Here is a 10,797-nt window from a genome sequence, read left to right as displayed (position 1 = left end):
TATACCGTAGCCGGAGGCCGGAGATTTACATGTTGTTCAGGGTAGCTGAGAAGGTAATTGGAAACAGGTGCAGTCGAGTGCTCGCGAGCCGTGACTGATTCTTAAGCGATGCTCCTGACCGAGGGGCAGACCACGAAGCGCCGCCGCTCGGCGGAAGGGCGGAAGGGCGGAAGGAGACGAGGTGCGAACCGGACCCCCGCGGCGACTGCTGCTCCTTGCTACACTACCGAGCTCGGCTTGCTGCCCCGTAGCCTTCTCCAGTCCGACTGGGAACAGCTTCCGTTCTCCATAATGCCGAGTTGCTTCGCACGATAATGTTGTAAACGAAAGGAGAAGGTGGAGAAGAATAAGAACGAGGAGAGGATGACGATAAGCGTAGGATACGATCGAGGAAGAATCCGCATCACGTATCTGTATGATCGTGAAAATGGGACAGAGAGTTTCCCGCGACTGTTTAACTTATAAATCGGGCGGGGTTGAAATTTTGAATTTAAAAAGTTCCGCAAGCGCCAAATTCCGCATTTTCTGGTGGCGAAACTTAAAGTAAGGATATCAAACTTTTACCAAACGCCAAAGTTTCGAACGGTTCGAAACCCGTCACTCAAAGTGCCGAAAGTGCAAAATTCCGAAAGAGCGTAACTCCGATGAGTCAAAGTTTCGAGTGCGATAACGAGAAAATTTAAAAATCTGCAACATGGAAATTCCGAACGATCGAAGATTTTGCGTTCTGTAAAATTCTGGCTTGATGAAACTTCTTCCCCTCGAACTTTCTTTGTTTTGGATTTACGATATTTTTATGTTCGAAATCCTGGTCGTTCTGATTTTTGCTTCCTCTGATTTTTTACACCCACTCTTTGAGTAAGCCACGCTGTATGAGTATATTTTAATTTTCGGAATTTTATCCCACCAAAACTTTATTTTTTGTAACTTTGCTCTATCGTAACTTGAATTTGCGAAATCTTGCATTACGAAACCTTGAGCCATCGGGTTTCCGACCATTCTAAACTTCGTTGTTTCGTAAAAGTTTGATTTCTTTACTTCAAGTTTCGCCACCAAATAATTTGGAATTAGACGCTTTCGGAATTTTTCAAATTCCGGACTTGAACCCCGCCCCTTATGAATGTCTCCCGCGGTTGTAACTCACAATTAGTAGACAGTACGCTAAAATTAACATTTAGTTGCTCACAAGAATAGACCCGACAGATGATGTAAACTGTACATCCATTTTCCTCGCCTTGTATTGGATTACATATGTACTCATTGTTTGGTTTGGATTTAAGACTTTAGTTTTGTCATCGAGTTACCACCGAAAATAAACGAGAAGACGATTTCAGTGTGACATGTTCGTTCCGCGTCGAAACTTACAATTGGAGATGAAACACGGATGAAAATGCTCCAGTCTGTTTCTAGGATTAACAATGTTCTTGCCATCGCAGTAAGTTGTGCTACATTTGATACTGGATGATTATCTTTATAACCAAATCCAGTCTTGGGGTAGGAGTACGATGCATAATATTTTAACCCATTAGGACTAAAGTAACTTAACTCTACGAATCTCGAGCAATCTACAATCACGGACACTTGTAAGTTCGTTTGAGTCACCGTGTCCTCGAAAACCGGAGGCCTTATATTATATACAACTTCGCATTCTAATATCCATGAACAATTTAACATGGAGATGGCGTAGGACGACCCGACGGATACTCGCTCGTCACGTTGGATGGTAAAAAGTACACGTCACAAGGCAATCGCAACCGCGATTGCGGTACGGCAAAGCCGATGCTAGTCGATCGGTCAGCAGAGACGGTATCGTAGCAAAAGCAATAGCAATGCGAATGGGAATGGCAATGGCAATGGTCTGTCACCGTACGGATGAACAAACACCTGTAACTCGCAGCGTTTACGATGTCACGTGCCTTGCGGCATGAATGTAGAAAGTGGGAGAGGTCCAAGCTCGGGCGTGTCCGTGACCAATCCGTGGCGCGAGAACCGCGAGAACCATGAGAAACTCACGGGGAACAAAAACAGGGCAGCGCGAGGCTACTCGAAAAAAGTCTGAGCGTCTTTTGATTGCGAGCGAGATCTGAAGCGTTAAACCGGAAATCCGTCGCTTGAAACCCCTGCGGAACTTCAGGGTAGCCGATGGCCTGAGCAAGAGCGCGGTGGCGGACCCCCGATACGTTCTGCGCTGCATGTGGTCGTTAAGGTGAATTCCGAGTGATTCGACGTCGACAATTGGTGACCGTCATCTTGCGCGACGACCCAACTATCCGTCAGGTATCAGTTAAATGAACGTGAACTTGTTCAACCAGCCGCAGAAAAACCTCCCGATGACATTATCATAGCTATATTACGAGTATGTAGAACAATTACTCGATAACTCTGTCAAACGTGGTAATTAGCCTGTGATAAACCGGAGCAAAGTAGTCATAGCCTAATCTCTCGTGCACTCGACTGCTGGATCGTCATTACAATTATGTACAAAATGATTTGTCGGACTATACACGCATCGTGCCAATGCGGAGTGAACCGTGAGTTTGTACGTGTTGCGAAAAGGAGGGAGAAGCCCCGGAGTGTCCATATTGCATAAAATCGAAAGTATAACTATAATACAAACGTGATGCGAGAACTCGGGAAGGTAGGTGGGTACTTAGGATGAGGTGTTAATAATTCACCGTTTGAGGTTCTCGCAATGGCAGTTTGCCGTGTCAACAAACATTCAACGCAAGGTATTCTGACGCCAGACGCGTGGCCCTTCGTGGCCAGTGGCCATGTGTTCTCTCGTAATTATAGGGTACCATCCGCCCGCTTTCCAGACAGTCAAATATTTATTGACATCAAGAAACGATACTTGACCCAACACCGCGCCTGACGTTCGTGGGTACAGCTAGATTATCGCATCAGTGTCGTCTCCCTCTGCCTCCCCGCTCACCTTCTGTGTACCATGTGTGGCGATGGTTTAATATTTGAGAAAGGCGTACCGGACTTGCACAGCTACATTACCGTGGAAAATACTTGATTATCGTTAAAATTATTTTCATCCTTTGGTTTCAGTATTATACAGAATACATCCCGACGTCGGTCGTCGATAGATCTGAAGGTAAATCTAAAAATAAGGTGAATTGAGTTTGAACGAATATAGTTTACGTATGCAATCGGGCATTGCGAAGCTTATGTAAAAAAATTAGATAATGACCCATGTATATACTAGATTGAAAAACAAAGTTTCGTACCAATCAAGCGAGATGTAGTTTGATTAACTCACGAACACAGGGCTCAGGGGACGAGAGGGATAGAAATATGAATCTTGCGGATTTACTATTACATATATATTCAAAGCATGAGAATGAATGTTTGTGTCTTGTCTAAAGTGCCGTGAAATATACCGACAAGACTTGTCTGATTTTCAAAGTAATATTTCTCAGTAGGAGAGCCCCGAACCTTGCGCACATGAGCGAGCGGATGACGAGGCAGCCGGAAGTCAACGCCGCGTCATCGTCCCGCGACAGGGTAGGACGCGAGGTGTTTGGCAAGCAGCGCTCCTAATGTAATGCTGTTTACCCGGCGTACTGCCTTGTGTTCTTACGTGAAACTCGACCTCCGCCTTTCACAATTCCCAGGAAGGGTGCACCTCTGTCCTTACGCTGCGACTATAAGCTGCTCTAGGCAGCGAAAATCTCTACTTACCGATAGTAAATTCTAATGATCTGCTAAAGTAAAACATGGCCTATGTCTGAGGAGAAGAATCTTACTTACATCCTGTACGAAAACATCGAATGCTAATGTTTCATTAATTTTTACGGCAGCGATGAAAAATGTGTTTTAGTTAGGGTGAAGATAGATGAAGATCCGTCGAGAATTAAATCCTTACGCAAAGAATATCCACAAGTAATCGAATAGGTGCCGAGACTGGAACGCGCACTCGTAGTGCTTTACACGTGGTAATAAATACGGTGTATATCTTTCGTATATTTAATTGCTTGCGAATCTCGTAGGTTTAATTAAAAACTGAATACCTGTAGGAGAATTGAAATATACCAATGACGATCATCTGCATTGCTAATATAATGGAGCGGAGCCCAGCTAAGCGTATTTCTTGATATTATAACTGGATATTCAATCTCTTCCACGTCCCAATTACTTTACGAGCTAAGAAAAATGTGCTAATTAACTTATCTTCACGCCTCTTGTCCGGAAGCAGACAACGCAAGGCTTCGCCGGACATGCAAATTCCTCGCTGTGCTACACGCACGCTCGTTTCTCCCCATCAAGTCGTACTCTTACCTTAGCAGGCGAACCCCTAAGTTCCACTTCGACCTGTAACTTGTGTTCAAGAACTCTATGATCACGCGAGGTATCAACAAGCGTTTGATAGACTGCTTTTTCGCAGCCTGCTCTAAAAATGAGGCAATAAATTCGAAACTATTAAGAAAAAAATCTACTGGCTCCCTCCCGAATGCAATCAGTCCTAACTTCTACCACGAAGTATTTTTCAACGCACCGAATTATTTTCTTCGAGCATCAAAGACTTTGCTTACAAAATTCATTTCTTATAGTAACAGATTCAGGTTGACTTACCTCTGTGATCCGAATCACCCGTGGCTCCTTCGTAAGGCTAAAGTCACTACTTCAGATGACTGTCGGGTTTGGAAAAGGGAGAAAAAGTGTTTATCTTTATTTTGTGATGAACAAAAATTTCAGCATGAATACGCGTGACGTGAAGTATGTACAAATTACCCAAGTTTGCGCCTATGGTAACTTCGGAGAGCCCTTCCCTTGGCCATGAAAAGACGCGAAAGGGCCAGTGAACCCTAAATACTGTTTGTCGCAGTAACGGGTGGTACGTGCAGCAACGTGACGTCGGAATAGAGGAGCCGAAAGGTCTAATTCGAGTGGAAAATTTAATTTTGAGCCATTGAATTGAGCGGAAGGCGACTATGTGTATGTATAAGGTAAAAAATGCGTGAAGTTAGGTTTACGGGATAATTTCATGCGTCGTAGTACTTGAGTTGATGAAAAATTTTAAGTCTGAATGATGGCAGTACCTAGCCAGTAATGAGAATAATAAAAATAATCATAACAATAATAACGATGTGACGAAAGACCCGAAGTGACCCTGGCCAGTCGCTTGTTCACCAAAAATTAGATTCTAAACTATTTTAATCACAACTGACAATGGATTCGACACACTCTGCCGTAGAGGAGACGTCTCCGGACGAGTTTCGGGCTTCGTCACAGTGTCCCTCCCGCTGGTGTCGGGCCCACGTTTCTTCTCAAGGCGCGTCATTTGGCTCTCGGTAACGCCGGTTGACGGTGATCCGATGATCCCTCGTCCTCGTTGCAACCGCCAACTTCTCCTTCTTTGTCTGCAATCAAAAATCGCGAATTGTCAACCGCGTGTCGCAAAGAATTCACCTAAGAGTACAAGTGACTGATAGAACAAAATTTTTCCTGTATAAATTTTCAAATCACGAGCATAAGCTTTTCTAAATCAACAGTGGTAATCTCTGTTGCCTGAACTTGTTGCAAAACATCGTCAGAAATTATACATATTTTCAACACACTTTTATTTCTCTTTTTTTGTACTGTACGTGTCTAAAACTTGCTATGAGGTCATTCGTCGTAGTACGAACCTCTTCGAAGTAGTGCGATTAATCTGTTTATGAAATAATTCTAATCATGTGGTTAAATAATTGTGGTAATTTGATAAGGCTGTCATCGTGTGGGTTGGATTTCCTTGACCTCTCGCATCTGCTCCTGCAATTTTCTCAAACTGGATTGAAAACCGAATGTTCCCTTTTCCAAAACGATACAGGAAAATGCCCAGAACATTGTAAACTGGAAACGTCTGTGCAACGTTGAATTTAACTGACGGCGAGAATACCGTAGCGACGCGACGATGAGTTAAGGAATTGCCGGGTCTACGGAACGTTCGAAGAAACTTCGTCGAAAGACGAGTTCAGTTCTGAGAATACCGATGTCTCATCCAGCGGTCCATTCAATACCCGGGAAACCACGGCGCGTGGTGGAACACGAGGCACGGGCGAGACGCGTCTCGTTGTGGGAATCGGACGTATTGCAATACCGAGAATTCGCCGCGGTATCTCTTTACCGGTTCACCGCCTCCCTCGTCGCGGTTCCTCGCTCAAATCCACCTCCTCAGCTCCGTGGCCCTCAAGGTTTGACGTATCGTCAACTTATTGGAAGACACAGCAAGGTAAAAAAAAAAAAACTTGGACGCTGAAGAAACGGGAATAGAATACATGTAAAGGACACGCGGAGAAATTTTTCGTAACAATAATTCCCATACTGACTGGTAATCTCTGGACACCTCGTACATTTTGACGACATTTTGTGGGGAGAATAGGAAAAGCTACTATTTTTTCAATAGGGTTATTCCAGATTAGATGGGTAAAAGGTAAGAGATGGCCCGCAACATAGTCCAATAAAGCGAAGTACGTAAGAAACTATACCGCAGGCCATTTCTTACCTATGGCCATCTCAACCGGAATCACCCTATTATTCACCATATGAATGTTAACTTTTCCCATTCTTACTGAGAATTAATGTGAAAATGAACGAGGTACACACAAATTACCAGTTTCTATGGGGTTAAATATGACTTGTTTATTCGTTTAGACTAACTACGCTGCAACGTAGGTTAAGATTGGTAGGAGATCGCAGCTTAACGAACTTGAGACTATCGAGACCGTTGGTAGCCCAAACGAAACTTAGACCGTCCACCTTGTACCTACCAGGTATGAGGAATCGAGTATAAAGAACGAACGTGGTTGAGGCAATCTCGCGGTGGTCCGTCTGTAGGGGACGCGTGTGTACATCACAAGGCAGACAGATCTGAGGGCCGATAGTGATCTCACGCAATTCGTCGACGTGATCCGATGCGAATCCGCAGGAGAACCGTGGCAGGCGCAAGCCTCGGACCATTGCAAATTGACTCGACGCTCAAGAGGACGCTGATTAATTATTGCACGTCAATTGTCTTTATCGGTATATCGGTTATTCTAAATCGAATTGGAATCGTGACTAGGTAAGAGAATTCACTCTACTTTCCCACTGCGTATATATCTTCCAATCTTCAGAGGAGCATCCGAATACTAAATGACGTCACAGCACTCTTTAGATTCGATCAATCAACATTCCGCGTATCCAGTGCAGGTGTGTGGTGTATATAGTCGAACATCAAATGTTCAATCGTATTCCTTCGGACGATTAGATGTAAAAATCAATAACAGCATTCCTTTGCACATCAATTGAGGTATACGATTCTTCAACTCCGTGGTAATCAATATTATACTATTACGATAATACCAATTTTCCATAAAGATTATAAATTTATTTCAAAAATCGTTATGGGACTGAGAATCCTTGCATTTCGCCAATTCCAAAGCGTTTGGAAATTAGTAGCGACCCAGCTCGAGCGACATCATTGCTAAATCTGCAGTCTATCCGTCGTATCATGACAAGAAACTCCATACTCCCCTCAAAAGCAAAGTGAATACTGCCAAATTAGTTTCTGATTCCGTGGAACCGAGGTAAACAAAGCATAGCCCTGCCTATCTGAGCATGGTCATAGTGCATAGGAAATAGAAAAAGATTCGTCTGGAAGTCCAACAATCGAAAAATTACGTTGATGACAAAACGTTCTCGGCTACAGATGTCGGGGCTGAATGGGAAGCATATCGAGTCGATTAACATGCGCGCGGCTCTCGCCGTCTCGCCTGGCTGACCGGTGTCCGGGCTCGTGTCTGCCTCGTCATCCTCGAGGAGCAATTTTAACCGGGTCCATTAACGTCGACAATAACGAGCGGAAAGATCCGTCTCAAAGCAGTAGTGCTACGGTGACAACGACCACGGTAAGTAATCAATTCTTTCAGTCCCTCAATCTTTTCACCTGCTTGTATCATTGTTCCGAAAAGATACTCATAATTAAAATTTGGAGAGGCTCGACGATTTTCGAGAGAACCTCCATACGTGAAATAATTGCCGTGATGTCAATAAAGCGGCATTCATCAGAGTCCTCACAGCCATTACTTGCACTGGAATTGTGAATAATTACGAGCGATGCTCTCTCCATCTGGATCAATGAAAATTCACTGATCGCTAGTTATAAGCATACCGCTGGAAAAAACTAATGCATATACGCTGACGAATCAGTGAGTTTTCACTCGTATTTCATCATTAGGTCGACTAAATTTGTCCGAGTGTACGCGCTTGGAAACTGTACTCATTCGACACTCTCGCATCTAGTGTTGAATGATGAAACCCGGAAATATGATTGAATGATTTAAAAATTGCTAAGCATTTTCTTTGTTCTCGTGAAGTGGACGTATTTCGTGAACGTTTTTAAAATTTCAATATGGGACGTTGAACCAAAGTGTTGTAAAAATTAGCATGAATGAAATAAAGTGTAACCAGTCAGCAAGGAGTATCGGTGTATCACATAGAGAACCTACCTGTCATATATGATTATGTCATTCGTAATTTACAAAAAACATGGTTCCAGCTCAGGCGCAATACTTATTACGTGAAAATTTTATACTTGACGCAATATGACAAAGTATAGATATATCCAATTAAGTACCGTATAAAACCTCGAGCGATTCGTTGTCTTGATCCTTTGGAAGTTATTATTTTCTAGAATATTAAATTTTTATCTTGAGAGTTCTGCACTCTCAGCGGCACCACGCCGGTACAATAACTCTTATCGCAGTGCTCAATAATATTTTATTTTATTTTACTGGCAAAATGAAGCTGCAAAATTTGATTGGATAACAAATCTGTTGCCATTGTTTCATTCTGTGGAAGTTCACAATTAATTCCTGTTTTATCGTTCCAAGTATTTCACATGATTTCGGATAAACATCGACTGTCAAGTTGATAGAAACTGTCCATATTCGAGAATCGACTTCTCGTTACACGAGACATTGTGACGTATGCAAAAATTATATTCCACAATGCATACGCCAGCTGAGCGCGGTTTCAAGAGCATTCGGCTTTTGAGTCTGCTTCAAGAATTTGAAGTACATTTGCCACTTGGTTTGACTGATTCTCCCGTTGGGGAACTCCCGAGGAGAATCGCGGAGGTCGCGATCGAGGTTGGACCACCCCGATCCATGACGGAGATCCTCGGTTCCGTATCCGAAACTTTAACGCGCGCGTAACACACCTAAGAACGTAGTTCTTTCGTTCTCCTGTCACGGCGCATCCAAAGAATTAATCACGCCCTCGCCACGAGAAGAAGAGAGAAGAGGGAAGAGGACGAGGACGGGGAACCTTTTCAACCATGTTTTTATCCACGACCCACTGCCGACGCTAATCCCAAATGATTGCTTACCTAGACGCGTACACCACCACCGAATACGTGCACTCTACAACTCGGTAGGTAGGTATACCTGATACTCCTTCCTGTTCACACCTCCCATCACTTTTTCATCATATTTTCCTACTTTTTTCTACCGCGAGTTCAACAATACAAGCACAGGGCATCCCCCCGCGTCGTTCTTGTTATTTTCTCGACAATTCTTGGTACCCGGGAATTCCTCTCTCCGGGACTTGATATCCAACTCGATTCAGCTTCTTTATGCCTATTTGGAAATCTTGTGAAATACTGACTAAAGCCCGTCGAGCGAGTCTTAAAATATACAAGAGATTTGAAAAATAATCGAGCAAAGTCTGAGAGAAGCAGTTTAAGAAATCACGCAATTAATCGTGACCTTGAAAATTGTTACTGGCACACAGAGTGACCATTTCGAGATTAAATCCAGACGATTAATCAGTAAGTTATCTGGTAACTCCTCACAACTTGCATTTTATAAAACAAGCCTCGTTACATTTGATAATAAGAATTTCGGTCGACTATAGATAACATTTTTGTAGATCGTTATGGTTACGTTCAATAAATCACAGACTTGTAATCCCTGTCACTAGTGAATGAGTAGTTAGTAAAAAGGGTTCACATTGTAAATTTATGGGCGAAAGTTAATGAGTTAGAAAAATGCTCATAGAAAAAACAAAGAAACGTGCTCTGAAGGTAATACGAAGCCAGAATACAAAGCTCAAAAAGCACGAAGGGAAGAAAAATAAGTCCTGCAAACTCGACCAGAACGTAAAATTGACTGAGAGGTAGGGAGCTGAAAGGACACGAAGGGAGGGTTGCGGTGGTGGAAATGTGAAATTGTAAATTGTGCGTGGGAGAATGGCTCCCCGGATGGTAGTCGCGGTGCGGGGTCCACGAGGGTCATACTGACGACGGAAACCGAATCCGAATTCGGAGATTTAAATGCTCAGTGAACCGAGGAAAGGGCGAGGGTGGGAATTTGTTAGGTTGCGTCGGACTATAACCCCCCGATGAATATGAAGAAAGTCTTCTCTAAGTTTGCTCTTCCCAGCCGAAATCCCACCCCTCGCCAATTCTCGTGGTTAGGGATATCCCCGAAAAGTCGCGATGGGGAATCTAAAGCGAACTCACGGAGAGTCTGACCTCGCTTCGCCCGTCGCACGATCGTTTATCCTCTGCATTTACTTCTTTCATGTAAGACATTCTAAACCGTTTTTCGCAACACTTAACGAGCCGGTCAAGAATTGCATGACACTGAAATACGATGAAGAACTTTGAAATTCATTTTTCCATTAAAGGGTTACGTGGGTCTTGAACTTTCAAAGAATCCATTTTTTCTATTTTTTTTTTTTTTCTAATGTAATAAAAGAATTATTTTAATCAAACTTACGAGTTATATTAGAGCACAATATTTGAGCCATATTTCATAAAATTTTTAT

This window comes from Neodiprion virginianus, chromosome 3 (assembly GCF_021901495.1).
Source record: "Neodiprion virginianus isolate iyNeoVirg1 chromosome 3, iyNeoVirg1.1, whole genome shotgun sequence".
Taxonomy (NCBI): domain Eukaryota; kingdom Metazoa; phylum Arthropoda; class Insecta; order Hymenoptera; family Diprionidae; genus Neodiprion; species Neodiprion virginianus.
This window is presented reverse-complemented; position numbering follows the sequence as displayed.